Source organism: Oreochromis aureus, linkage group 23 (assembly GCF_013358895.1).
Source record: "Oreochromis aureus strain Israel breed Guangdong linkage group 23, ZZ_aureus, whole genome shotgun sequence".
Classification (NCBI taxonomy): domain Eukaryota; kingdom Metazoa; phylum Chordata; class Actinopteri; order Cichliformes; family Cichlidae; genus Oreochromis; species Oreochromis aureus.
In genome coordinates this window covers 30,505,890-30,521,364 of record NC_052963.1, presented here as the reverse complement: position 1 = coordinate 30,521,364, position 15,475 = coordinate 30,505,890, and the positions used below count along the sequence as shown (strand labels likewise).

Here is a 15,475-nt window from a genome sequence, read left to right as displayed (position 1 = left end):
CATACACCACATTGTTAAGTTTGTGTTTAGGAGTTTTGTCTTTCGGGTGAACCAGTTTCTGTCTGAGTGTGTTGCTGGGTCTGAAGTACACTGGGATGTCGTGTTTGGAGAAAACTCTCCTGAGTTTCTCTGATACACCGGCTACATAGGGGATGACAATGTTGTTGCGTCTGTCTTTCTTATCCTCCCTCGCTAGTGTCAGATCTTCTTTTCTGTGCATCTTTGCTGACTTTATAAACGCCCAATTAGGATAACCACATGTTTTCAGTGCTTCCTTTACATGTGTGTGTTCCTTCTTTTTCCCTTCAGGCTTAGAGGGAACATGTTCTGCCCGGTGGTGTAGGGTCCTGATTACCCCAAGTTTGTGTTCCAGAGGGTGATGGGAGTCAAAGAGGATGTACTGGTCCGTGTGTGTGGGCTTCCGGTAAACTTCGATGTTGAGGTTGCCATTCTCTTCAATGTGCACAGCGCAGTCCAGGAAAGGCAAACAGTTATCCTTTGTGTCTTCCCTGGTGAACTTGATGTTTTTATCCACGGCGTTAATGTGCGCAGTGAAGGATTCCACTTCTTGTCTTTTGATTTTGACCCAGGTGTCATCTACATATCTGTACCAGTGGCTAGGTACTCTCCCTTTAAAAGAGCCAAGAGCCTTTCTTTCCACTTCCTCCATGTAAAGGTTGGCTACAATAGGTGACACGGGGGAGCCCATGGCACAGCCATGTTTTTGTCTGTAGAAGCCTTCGTTGTATTTGAAATATGTTGTGGTAAGGCAGAGGTCTAACAGCGTGCAAATCTGATCGGGTGTGAAGTTGGTCCTGTCTTCCAAGGAGCTGTCTTCTTGTAGTTGTTTTCTGACAGTCTCCACTGCCTCCGTGGTGGGTATGCAAGTGAAGAGAGAGACTACATCAAAGGACACCATGGTTTCATCTGGATCCAGGGTAAGTTTCTGGACCTTGTCTGTGAAGTCGGTGGAGTTCTTAATGTGATGTGGGGTGTTCCCCACAAGAGGTGCTAGGACGGTAGCAAGGTGTTTCGAGATGTTGTAAGTGGCTGAGTTTATGCTACTGACAATTGTTTTAGACTGGTGGTCCGATTCCACCTACTTGCACTTGTGTATCCATGATATGTACTGGATCTCCATCCTATGAAAATGCTAACCCTTTAACTTGAATTTCATTTTAACAAGAAATAGGCAACCAGATCTTGTCAGCAGAGCCAGTGGAATTTGGTAATTAGGTTGATGAGGCCAAAAATGTTCAGTTCATTGCTTGTTGGCACATGATAACAGACTCAAGTCCATACTGACAGTTTGACCCCTGTCAAATTCACAGTGCACAGCCCCTTGAAGCATAAAAGCAGTAGTGCTGGAAGCAGTCCAGAGGTGCAAAAGGAGACAAACTGTGAAGGAGAGAGCAGCCAAATTTATCGGAAAACACTTGTTACTTAATATTCCCTTAAGCATATTAACTCAGCCTAGTTTCACTTCCTTTTTCTTCACCTGCAGCAATTTGCACTGACCTAACCTAATCTTACCCACATTTTTTTCCTACATTTTTACTGCAAAATAACATTTTATCAGTTTTCTGCATACTGCGATTTCAGTTTTTACTGCATCTGAAAAATGACAAAATAGTAAGAATTGCTTTGCTGTTGTCAGAGAGAAAAACAAGCGTAAAACTTGAGCTTAGACTGTATTATTTTGATTAGTAGGCCAGTGTCACTCTATCCCTCACATTCCTCATTGGGTCTACTTGTTTCTGAGCCACTAATGTGCACTGCTGTTGATAGAATGCTGGTTATTACTAAAGTGATTGTATATAAATCATAGAGTTAGTAGATCGCCCTACAATTGCAGGATTATAATAATTTACCACACTTGGTAAATTTGTCTCATTGCCTAAGAAAATTACATATTACATATCTTATTTTTCAGTTTCGCCTGCTTGATAGTGATCCTGCAATTTGTAAGTTCTGTGATTCCTGTAAAATAAAATGATCTCCCTCCATCGCTCATCCCAGCTGACCCAAATTAAAAATTGATTTGTGATAAAGGCTAAAGGCAGTAATAATGCTGCTATACAACAGTGGAAAGTGAATTAATCAAAACCTTGAAAGCACTTTGATCAATTAATATAGTTCATAATCTGGATTAAGAGAGTTTATATAAATCTGTGTTCATGAAAAGCAACAATTGGACAAGAAGCAGATTTTATTATAACAGTCTAATGTTCATAGTTAATGTGCGCTTAACAAAATCAAAAACATTTTGGGAAGTTATGGTATGACTTAAGCTTGGCTTAAATTTCCCAATGTATCCTATACTAAAGAAGATAATATAGCAGAAACTAATTAAGATAATAACAAATGAAGTATAAAACTAACAGCAAGACACAAAAAACTGAGAACTACCAACACAGAAAGTAACTAAATGGGAAATCAACTAGCACAGATGAAAACTTGGCAAAAGATGTAAGAGGACACTACAACAAATCAAATATCTATAAGGAAAGTCTATAAAGAATACAGAATTACACTACACAATTAAAAAGTTGTCAGAGAGAAGACTAAATAATAACAGAAAACCCTGCAGGTAAAAGTAGCTTTTACTTTTGACCAAATCGGGACATTTGATATGGTTAACCAAACTCTTTTGTGGCCTAAACCTAACCACAAACAAGAAAAATATTTCCCATACAGCACAGCAATATTTCTGGACATATTTGATATCATTCACTATAGAAAGCGTAAAATGCAGTGACCTGAATGTAAGGCAGCAACACAGGAGAATGCCTAATGTGAAAGAACAGAAGTGGGGAGTAGACAAAAGAAAATGCCTTTGATAGCTGTCACTCCTGCCAGTAATCATCTCCTTCCCAATTGCACATTCAAACAGGAATCCATTTGTGTGTTGAATAACACACCTTTGCAATTTCCCCAGACTTAAGTTTCCATCTTAAACTCAATCAACTGAAAGTTGCAATGGCCAAAAAGGACAAAGAAGGGACAAGAAGCAAGAACAGAAAACAGCTACATTTGCCCAGGAGAGGACACTACAGCAAATATAGAAGGTTTGGTTACTGATGCTGCTCAGGGCTTTCAGCCATTCAGTGTAGGCTGTTTGCTGGGCAGGACAAAGTTTAATGAAGGAGAGGCATGCATGCTACTAGACTACTGACTAAGAAAAGGAGAACAATAGCTCCAGAGAGTAATTGAGAGAGTATCAAATTTATGTCATCGCTGTCTCACTTTTCTCATGCTGATCTTTATTCATTATTGAGCTAAAGAACCAACTTTTTTTTGTGATTAATTAATCTGAATGTAGCCCATAAAACTTTATTTTATAAACCTCAAAAACAACCAAACACATCAATGGACTGAGTAATCTGTCAGGCGAAAGCTCAGTCTACTCAGCTATTATTTTATTATTTAATAAATATTTTTTCAGCATACAAAACTACATTTGTTGTCACAGAATGCAGGCAAAAGGTTTTAAGAGCCTGAATCTGAGACAGACAGACTTCAGTCCTTGCACCTTAGTCTTTTCTGTGGTTGTTTTGACACAGAGTACAATAAATATTCCTGGTCATTCAAATTAATGACAAATATCACACAATATTTGACTATGCTGACTGACTTTTTCTCAGTACTCCCAAGAGACATGTTGATTTAGTTTGAGCATCTCTGCAAGCGCACAGTCTACAAAAGCTGAAAAACGTAGACTTGGTACATCAACATAATCCTTAAAAATTGTAGTGGCAAATCAGGAACTAGTGTATGAATGATTTTGAAAGCCTTTTTCTGATATCTCAAAGAGCAGAAAAACATTTTAGAAGGTGACAATCTGATATCCACAGGAAAACCCTTTAATAGTTGATTTTGTCGTAAAGGGAAAAAAAACATGGTTATGGAATATAGGTTAATGAGTTTTACATGCACATAAAAATAAGTAAATAACTTCCAGGTAAAGCATATGTTATATATTTTTTTCCTTTTCATATTATACCTGCTGAAGCAGAATCCTTATAGGCAAAGCATCTATTTTCAGAACTCTCCCGGGCTTAGCGAGGCAGCGAGACACAGATGTTCAAATTTCCCACTGGACTCTGTTCTTACACACATGCACATCAAAACTGTGCACAAAAAAAAAAAATCTTCAGGCAGAGAAATTGTCTTGAGAATGGCAATAATTATGCCAACGCAATTAAGAAAACATGCTCCACATAAGCCACATCTCTATTTGTCACCCTATTAAATCTGAAAATCAACAGGACCAAGGCTAAGCTCTATAAACACCATTTACACCATTCTTTCAAGTGATGCTGTGGTAAAGTAAATGCACACTTGAGGGAGAAATAAACTGGAATATAGAAAATTCAATTATGCAAGCAAGGAGTGAAGTCATACTGCTGTATGATGTTGGAACTGATAAGCTATTAAGTCTGACAAATGGAAACGCTGACAGTTAAAACGGCCGAGAACAGGGAATGTGCTTGCACATGTTTCGTTTGTTGAATAAAGTAAAATGAGAAAAGGAGTGTAGAACTTTGATCACTTGTTCCTTCTACTTCTCTCGCTCATTTCTTTATGCATTTACAGTATATCGTTCTCTTTGGATCTCTCACTCTTGCTGTGATACACGGTGTGTATCAAAAACGCCTCATTCTGTCATTGTCAGCATGCTAACAGGCTCATTGGACTACCTTGTTATCCAACTCAAACAGTGAGACCTAAAAAAAAAACCACAGCACATTTCCATAATGTTATTGACCGAGTGCTGAGATGTGACGCCGCCTGGAATATACACACATTTGCATGTCTATTACCTCAGAAAACTGCAACTCTTGACATGAGGCAAGGAGAGCCAATTTGAAGCTCTGCTGCACATTCAACATCCTCCAAATATCCACCCACACACACACAAACCCTTACACACCAGAATCACATTAAAGCTGGAAAGCAAAGCATTTCGGGAGACAGGAAGTAGTGTAATGAAGGCCAATGATGTCCTTTAGAGGGTTAAACACACACACACTTGACATGCATGATGGATCAGCTGTGAAATAGGCTGGAAGGCAAAGTTCAGCAAAGCCAGTGTGACAGGAATTTCAAACAGGATGTACCTGTCTATCTTTGCAACATGTCAGGCACTACTAGTGGTGTTTAGATTGTAAAAGGAAGATAATAGGATCGTGTATGACACAGGTGGCAGATTTAGCTGTTGTGACAGCAAGAGAGGATTATACCAGAGAATCTGAGGATGTGAGGCAGAGCCTAGTGGCTCAATGAACTGAGGGCTGTATACTCTCTGTACTTGTAGCATGATTAAAAACACTGATTACAGTTTACATTTATAGCTCAGGTGTCTCGGTATTAGCATCCTGCTCTTTCATTCGAGCTATTGGATGTACTGATAGAGTGTTATGTCTTTCTCTCTTACACACACAACACTAGAGGTCAACTTTAAGCAAATTGCATAAATTGTCTTCAAGTGCTGGCTTTATTAAGGAGATCCTATTTTACCACTGCTCTTCTGCATAGGCCTGGACCCCCTCAGATGATTATTAACAATACTGGATACAGATACCGATGAAATGGAGGAAACATTAGCCACCTCCTCCATATGAACTACATCAAGCTGTATGACAGGCGTGACCAAGACATTGATTCACTGATCCACACCAATAGGATCTACAACAACAACACTGGGATGTCATTTGGACTGGAGAAGTGTACTTACAGAGAGTAAGTCCTGAGGAGTCAGCTGAATAACAAGATCTGGCCAATCAACACTAAGGCTAAAGGTCCAGTTTACCATCCTGGAAATGGTAACTTGGACAGGGTTACCTGTCCCAGGTAGATATCTGTATATTTACCCTAACGTGCCCTCCATTCCAATCTGCAACCAGATATTAATAAATCATAAGGAGATCTATGAGAAATTTTATCCTCCTTGCATAATTCAGGTTGCACTGATGTAAATGCTATCGCTGTTGTACCAACATTTAACTGTTCAGCAATGTCCCACTAAACAGCCAACTGTGTGTAATGCATACAGCAACTATAAGCAAAAATGCATTCTCTTGAAAACTATGCTAGTTCATTCCTGATGAGAACTCACTAAAGGCTTGTTTTTAACCTTGAAACAAGATGGGAGGTCAGACACTGTTGTGCTCAGTATAGAATACCCTGATTTTGAGCAGGATGAGAACTGCGTGAACTAACACCAGTTGTGATCTTGATTAAATTGTCTTTAAAATTGAAGTGATTTGTTGTAAAGCTTGACTTGATTGGGTGCTTACTGCTATCCCCAGCAGTTCAATCCTTAGTATTAACACCTGAAAAACAGTTTTAGAAACAGAAGCTCAGTGCTCTATTTTATTACCCAACAGTAGACCATTTGATGAAAAACCGACTTTCAACACTGTGTCATTTTATGATCATAAATTAAGTCTCAATATGAACTCTGACCATAAGAAACACAATTTCTTTTATAAAAATGGAACAGAACAGTAGAATGAGAGATTATTAAACCACTGTGTCATCCTGTGTAATATAATGGAAATTAATATAGTGAAAATACTACATGACTGTGGACCTCCCAGTCAGTGGCACCATTCTGTCAATAGAGTAAGCTGTAATGTATGAGTGTACCAATTTAGTACTTATAGAAAGTATTGATACTTCATGTTGTTGGTATGTTGCAGAGCTGTGATTAATGGTTTTTTTCTAATCCAAACTTACCCGAATCCATAACTCGGTGATAACTGTATCTCTTGCCAGTCAGATATCATAGTAACGCCACACAGTTACACAGTGGCAGTGAAAGTGGAAGCAAGATTATGAATATCATTTCCTGATAGAGGTCTGGCTACAACTAGAAACCGTCAAATATTAAAGAATTCAGTGACTTCTAGCAAATGTTGGCGAACCAACTACAACCTAAAGTACTAGACAAAGTGTGTGTACCGAGGTAATTTTACTTCAACACTGAGGTGCATGCATATTAGTACATACAGAGAGTTGCCTGTGCAACCAGGATTCAATTCAATTTAGTTCAATTCGGTTACATTTTATTTATATAGTGCCAAATCCCAACAACAGTTGCCTCAAGGCGCTTTATATTGTAAGGTAGACCCTAATTTTAGTTTAGTATTTTGTTTGTTTGTTTTTTAGTTACAGTTAAGTATGAAAATCTTGCAGATGACAGCCATTCTGTCTTTCTGTTTTAGTTTTTAAATTAACGAACTGCTCACTGAAAGGGGGGAGTTGATGTCTTACTACCACCTTGTATCTGAATCAGTATGTTAATGACTACATTTCCATTCCTTGGGTTCATTTGAATCCAGCAGGTGTCTAAATAACCCAAGGGATGCTGTAAAAATGACCCACCTGTCAAACAGTTCAAAAATTAACACAGTGCAATGGTTTGAATATACTATATTTGGCTACATAGGAGGACCGCAGAGTAAGAATTGCTACATATTAAAGTTTAACACAATTATGGAATCGTAGCCATATGCACAACCAGTAGTGTATACTGAAATATCAAAGTGAACTCATAATGGAGAACAATGATAAGCTGATGACCAGCAGTGCTCATTTGTTTATCACAGCTAGGGGATCCAGAAATAAATCTGTGAAAGAAAAACTGCACGCATGGCAGCTACATTGAAAAGACAGAGGAAATTGCCTCACTACCAGAGGCAACAGCTTGGCAAAAGACATGACTCGTCTGGCAGAAAAAGGTGCCAGAAACAATTATTTTTCTCTTTTCCTCACAAAGGAAGAACACAGTGTCTGTTTCCCTCCTGTGGTCTGCTCTCATATGAGTCTTGGGCATGGCATGCCTTTCATGCAGATTGCCTCGTTGTTGAAATTAAGAGAACAATGTCAAAAATACTTATTTGTACCACCACTGGTGCCAAAACCCTCACTATATATCCAAACAGAACCTGTTCAGTAAGTAAAGCATTTTGATTTCACTATCGAGAAATCAATGCTATCATTATCACTTCAAACAAGGTTGTTTTTAAGGTCAGCTCTGAAGAAGAATGCACTCAGACTGATACAGCATTTAGTTTCAATTCAGCAAGACAGGTTGAAAATGGCTTTCAGCAATATTATTCAACATCACTTGCACTAAAAACAGTAAACTGAACATTTGCATACTGCTGTTTATCATTTATTCAGAAAGTTAGCTGCTGGTTATCTTTTTCAGTTCCACAAAATCAAGCCTCGTAGAAATAAAACATATTGGTCAGTATCTTGTTGAGGTATAGAATGCCTCCAACTTTGATTTGATAACAAATAATAACCTGGTTAAGATCACAGATAACCAGAGTTGGCAAAAGTACAGAGTTTCTGTACTGTAGAAATACAAATACTGTTAAAAAATACACCAGTAAAAGTTCAGGTACTGATTCATGTTATTTATGTAAGTACAAATACGAAAGTATAGTCTCAGAAATGTCCTCGAAGCAAGAAAGTAAAAAGTAGCCCTTTGGAGGATGTTTTTATTTTTGTGCAAAGCTAACTGGACCTTGTGCTATGTTACCGTAACGATAAAATAATATCAGTAGATGGGAATGCAAACTTTAGGCTAACCTTTTTTTATTCTACTTACTCTGCTTGAATCTGAAGAATGAAAATGAAATTATCTCTTTTCTGTTGCCTACACTGTAGAGGGTGACGTTGCTTCTAAACAGGAAATATATAGATAGGAGTTAAAGTGGAATAGCAAGTGGGGGAACCCTTAAATTGGTTGTAGTGACCATGAAGCCACAGCCACTGTGCACCAGTCACACACTGTTTGTTACTTTAAATCCATCACAGTGCAGCAATCTAACCTGTTTATCCTACACTAAACCGCAGAGGATTTTCATGCAGCTTTCCAGTTTATCACATCCCACTGAGCAGTCCTAAATCTAACCTCTCTTCTTGTGACAAAGTGGCTGAGAACACCATTTGCCCAGATTTTAGGCGTGTTATTCTTAGTTAACATTCTTGTTTTGATTAAGCCATACTTTACCTAAACTTATCCTGTAGTTTGCAAACGTTTACTATCCCAGATTTGTTTATGCTTTGAACTTTTAAAGATTACTTAGTATAACATCTTGGTTTAAATCAACTTTGACAAGTTTATTAAGTTAACATTTTATTTATTTCAACTGTTAGTTTGTCCACTTTACTTTGTTTGAACTCACCTTACTTACCTGTGTTTCAGGAACAAAAGGAGGAAGTGTGCTCTCACTTCCTGTATTTATAGCTTCCTGTTTAGTGCTGATGTCACAGGAAGGGGCAGGTGAAGGAGGAAGTAAAGAGCTGGCAAAGATTAGCATCATAAGAGTATAATTATGATTGTAATGTCTAGTCTTACCCATTGAATGGAATATTCCTTAGGAGAACATTGTATTTTGATAGCTTCAGTATTTAAGCAGAAGAACTCAGGTGTTTGAGAGAGGAGGACCAGGTCAGTGCAGCTGAGTGCATGTGACATTATTTTCGGTCAGTTCAAGTTCAGTTATGTTTATTTACACCATGTTATCTTTGGAGTTATTGAGTTTTTTTCTATTTTTGTAAATATTTTTGGTCATAATGATGATAAATTATGATGATTTAGCTAGCAACACACTGTGAGACAAACTGCACACAAACAGTTTGTGTGTTTGCTGATGTTTGTTGAGCTAAAAGAAACGTTGCATTTCAAATTACCTGCCACTTAAAAAAAGTCACCCCCTTTATGTTCGCTCCTCTTCTGCAGGGCTAGCTAGACGCCGGAGTACCCTAACCGCAACTTATAGACACCTGCAGTTGTTCCGGTGTTGTGCCAAAAAACAAACCAAACCACTGTCCTACTTTTAACACACGCATGTCTCTTTATGCAACATCTCCTAGTGATTAATACAAGAACAGGATTTTCTTTCGTGTGTTACTGTTTAGAAAAACTCCCCCCAAAAAAGCCTGTTTTGAAAATGTAAGGAGTAGAAAGTACAGATATTTGTCTAAAAATGTAGGAAGTAAAAGTATAAAGTAGTCTCCCCCCTTGCCGTAGCGTTTGCGTTGTACCTTGTCAGTCTCTAGTTATGATAGCAGTTGCTCCTTCCGGATGTTTGAACTCTGGGCTACTAGTTATTTTGCTGTTAGTCTAGATGCTGGGTGTCTGAAATTTCATATCTCCCAAATCGTCTTCATGTACCTCCTTCCACTGGGATTACATCTGTAGTAGCCTTCCAACATTTCCCTATTCTTTTTCCTTCTCCACTTCCTGTTCCAGTAGCTCACCGAAGCGTATTAAAATGCTGTTGTAATGTCAGGAAGAGTTAGGTACTGCTCATGTTTTCCTTTAAATGAAATTTTAGCCTTTTATATGCTTACATTTTGCCGAATAGATCACATTAAAAATACTTAAAATTAACCTTTATCAGTTCCTGGTTGGAATGTAGCCATAAATGCTAATTCATAGTGCTTTGTTTCCCGATTTCAAAAGCATGCAGATGTTTATAATTGCCTAATGTCTGAGATTGGCTGACTTGTTGAAGATTAGATAGGATGCATACATACATGCAATGATTATAGTAAGAAGACGCTCCACGAACTATATTGTTTATTAACTGCCTAAGTGAAACTCTACAACTATGGTTTGCAAATTAAAGTCAAGGTAATCAAGCTTTTATACACCACACAAACAACATTGCAGCCAATGTTTTCTGAGTCAGTCATTTGAGTGTGTCTCTATAAGAACAGATTTTTGTGTTGGCACTGGTTCAACTTTATACCAAGTGTCAAGACAGTTATATGGCAAGCCAGAAAATCCAAGCTGTGGCATCTCTTCAGAGAATAAATGAATGCTACAGCAGCATGGTGCACATCAAACTAGATGAATGTTGGAGCAATGTGGAGTAAAGCTGACAGCGAACACCTGCTGATGATATCTAAGCAAACACTGTGGGCTCTGCAGGAATCTGCATACAACTAGATTTTTTTCTCTTTTCACGCATGTACTACAGTATGTGACATTAACAGACATGTATGGAAGGAAAATAAATAAGTACGAAACAAGAAACTTAGCAGGGGTGAGCATTTTAAAACCATCTTACCATTTAAAAAAAAAAATAATGCAAACAAAATGATTAGTTCTTCTCAAAGGTTCCAACATTCAACAACCCACACCTAAACAGTGAATGCATACAAATATCCACGACTGTGAATGAAAGACTGCGGGTGTTAGAGTGCATACAGTTTGATTTGCTGTAGCTGTCTCAGCAGACAATATAGCAGTGATACAAAGCTGCTAGGAAGAGTCAAATTAACAAGCTCAGAAAGGAGGAGGAGAGAGTAGAGAGTGAGGAAGACAACAAAGTCCAAACAATACACTGAGAGGCGGGGGAAAGTCTAGGGTAACATTATACAGAGCCCTCCAAACAGTGGAATTACATTTACTCTAAAAGGCACTTCCACTGGCAGCATTTCCACTGGGAAGCACCACTGACAGCTTCTTGTGTCTTATTTTTCCATTTGAAAAGGGAGCTACTTTTGACACCACTGAGAACCAAGTGTGTTTTAAAGCTCTTAAAACACCAAGGGCCCAGAAAGAAAAAAGCGTTTCAACTTAAGCAGGTGCACCACAACAGCTTTTTAAAAGTCTCACAAAACGGCACAATATGCCTCTGGTTGGGGAAGAAACTGGCCTACATTTCAGTAAATTGTAACTGCTTAACACAAGGGCATGTGAAAAAGATAGATCCACCCTGAAATGACTAGAAACCTCAGGATATTATTATACAGGGTATTATTATTATTATTATGTTGTATTCTACATCTCATTCTCCACCTCACCACCAGGAGACGCAGTGATGCTTACTTTAGGATACAGTAAATTAAAGGCTTGTTAGACATGTTTTTAGACAACCCTACAGTTTTGTCACATTGAAAAACAAATATAATATATTGTAATGAAGGTGGAGCACTTTAACACAGACGTCTTTCAGAAATGGATGTTTTTTATGGAATAATGGTGCAGGTTACTTTATTGCACTAATGGATCCAATTTTCATCTTGACCTCATGAAGATTCATTTAAAACTAAAGAAAGGCAGCTGATTGTTAGCGGCAAGCAGGGAAGGTTTTATGCAGATTTTAGACCAACTACAATTATAAAATTGAGGCATAATATCTTCTCATTCTGCTTGTATGGCAAAAGCATATTCACAATGATATTTTTCATAATGTAGAACACCATTTCATATGTAAAAAAAAAAAATGTAATAAATGGTTTGCATGTAGTTAAAATGGCAAAAAAAAATATCTTGACCATTTTTTAATGATCTCCAACAATTAGACACTTTCCAAATAAAAGTGCCACATGTACTTCAGTTGTTCCGCTAGCCTCCATTCTACAAAGGAAAACAAAGGCACTGACAGATGGTAGCAAACAAAAACGAATAGTGAAAGTAAAAGTGCAGCTTATTTGAGTATCAGTGCCAATTTTGTCATTATGTAGTAATGTGAAAAGCAAAGTTTCCAAAACTAAGCAGACCCACTTATTCAGCAGGTTATAGAACCACTTTTAGTTGAAATAACTTGAAGTTATCATCTCACTTTCATTATGTCCTGACACATAATTTAAATCTGGTTGAGACCTTTATTCTTTTTCTTTTTCCAAACATGGCACTATTATGGTCAGACATCTCTACTTTGGTCTCATCTTCCCAAAGGACTTTGCTTCATAAGTCTTGTGGTTTGTTCAGACACACCTAGGTAAAGTGGAGCCATTCTGCACTATTCTTTTTAGACATAAAGGGCTTTTTCTCCTGTGAACCCTTCCAAACAAGCCATACTTGTTCAGTTTTTATCAAATTGTACTATCATGAACTTTCAAATCCCATAATGGTAACATTAAAATGCATTCTGCGGCATGTGAAGTCTGAGCTGTAGCTCTTGGCCATTTATGCAATTTCTCTGACTGCACTGTCTGACCTTGGCGTGAAAGTCTACTGCTGGGAAGACTGGCAAATGTAAGTTTTCCTTACATGTATTAAACACACTAGAAGAAATTTTGACAACTTGTTAGCTATCTTGGGAATACCTCCTATTAGTTACCTGGAGTCAACAACAGAATTATGACCTCTTCTTTCCCTTTGAATCACTACTTTATCAACTTGCATAAAGCAGTATAGATGTCCTTGGTATTTTCATCATAATTTTAGATCTTTAAAATGCAAGCCAGTGTTAATAAATTACATAAAAATGTCCCATTCACTTTATTTCTCTATATGTGAAATACATAGAAAGCTCTAGCATCACATTTTTAAGTCAAGTCTTTGTCGGGCACCCATTGAAATTCTTGGTAAATTCAAATTTTCAATCATAGAGTATGATTGAAGGATACTGCAAATTGTTAATAACTTTACATTTGTTTTTTTTTCTCCAAAAATCTTAAATTACCAAGTTACAATATGTGGTTCCTTGCTAAAAAAGCATAAAGGATTAGGAGTTCAAGTTTCAGGTTTACTGGTTAAGCAGAAGAAAATGGATGGACGGATGGATTTTTAAGGGCACCCTGACTAACTCTTTTATTTATTGATGAGAAGACTTCACTGGTGGTATATGTGGGGGGTAATAAAACAAATAACCACTGCTGAGAATCGGTGACAATAAAAAGTATCACACATTAAGAAGACATCAGCATATTAATGTACTTTAATTTATATTTAAATCGTGGTTGTAACGTGTTCACATGACGCTTCTTATTATCAATTTCACTGAATGTATTTTTTTGAGCAACAAAACACAGATATTAATCTTGGCAGACTCTTGCAGTTGAATAAAGTATGGTTTATATGAGTAATGAGGTGTCCTTTCACATCCTCTGTTCTTCTGAGCTGCATTAGCACAAGGGACCTGAGAGCATTGCGATTGGTGAGAGATCAGACAGCCAGCATCTGTCTCTCTCTCTTCCACTTATATACAGCTCAACACACCCGTTCACATATACACTCTTACACATGCTCACACAGCAGCCCAGACATCTGGTGGGGCTCTAGTGGGTCTTGCCACTGTGGTGCTGGGACTCTTACAAGGACTAAAGATACTTCAGCAGTAATGACATATCCCTATTGACCAGACCAGGCAGAAAAACAGGAAGTAGGGACAAGACAGTGTCAGAGAGGTCATTCATCTTGGGAGAGTGATTTAAATACAGTAGAACAGAGTCAAAAAGATATTAAATCCTCTGCCAGAGATCAAGGTAATTTTCAAGCACTGACCAGTATCCAGAGAGAACTGTTATTGAACCGAGCTTTACTTAAAGGCAGGGGTTTAACTGAACCACGTGTTGTCATTATTGTTTTTTTGTTTTTTTTAATAAATATAATTTATAGGTTTGACTAATGCTAAGCAGGTTTATTTGTTCCATGCTGCAGCTTGGCTTTGCTCACAGACTATGACTTTGAAATACCCAGTAAATCAGAACATAATGTCACCCCATGACATGCCCTCACTCTCTTTGATATTCTTATGCTTTCCCATCAGAGGGGTCATGCAGGCAGATGTCATAAGCCTGCAGTTTGTGTACTTATCATCAGTATCTAGCTAGATAAGAATAGCAGGAATATGTTTTTACCCTTTCAAAACAAACTGACAGCTGACAGTTATTGTCCGACTGTTCAGCAAATTACATTTGATTAATTTGGAGAAATGCATTACTTTTTTTTTTTTTGCAAGTTGGATACGCTTTACTGTAAAAGTTGTTTTGGAGCCTATGTATTGGAATTTCAGGAGCAGGACCACGCCTCCAAACACGCTCCTTCCGGTTGTCATCTATATAGGTTCCCCCAGTTGTGCAAGCTGTTCATTCTCATTTATGTGCCCCACCCACCCTCCCTCCTTGTTCTCAATTCTTTAACTTCTTCATTTCTATTTAGTACACGGGGATCTGCCAGGCCAGGGAGCCGTCGCCAGTCCCCTTCGAGACATTCCCCAAACCGCAGCTCAATTCATGTCCAAGCATTCACCTTTACCTACTAAAACGCTGTCAAACCTAAAATGAGGACATTGGCCCAGCTAGTGAAAGTTTGTATTGGAAAATATCTTTGACAGAAAATTAAACCTGTTTTTTGTTGTTACATGAGAATCCTATGGATTGACATGGGAAGTTTGTTTTTACCACTTTTGCTATCACACGCCTACAGTAACTCCACTTTTACACAATGATAAGGATTCGGAAAGGAACAACTAGGATAATGAGAGCCCATATACAATAAACCACAGTCACAGAAGCACAAATCAGGTGATCACACAGATTTAACCTGTGCTTAAAGGGTGCCTATTGCCTATAATGTAACTTGTACTTGTACTTTTAACTGACTTATTACTTTTGACCCTGTAAAATGTAAACTCTGCTTATTTAGCTAGTTTAGCCAAATCTGAACTTTTTCAGCCTTAAAAGAAGCATTGGTTGTAGCCTTTCGATGCATGCC

The 15,475-nt window shown here is 37.9% G+C and overlaps 1 protein-coding gene across 1 annotated transcript in view; it reads right to left on the bottom strand.

The window, feature by feature from the left end:
• Positions 1-15,475, bottom strand: part of LOC120436365 (inactive N-acetylated-alpha-linked acidic dipeptidase-like protein 2) — a 483,232-nt gene that overhangs the window by 218,085 nt on the left and 249,672 nt on the right. The window lies entirely within an intron of this gene.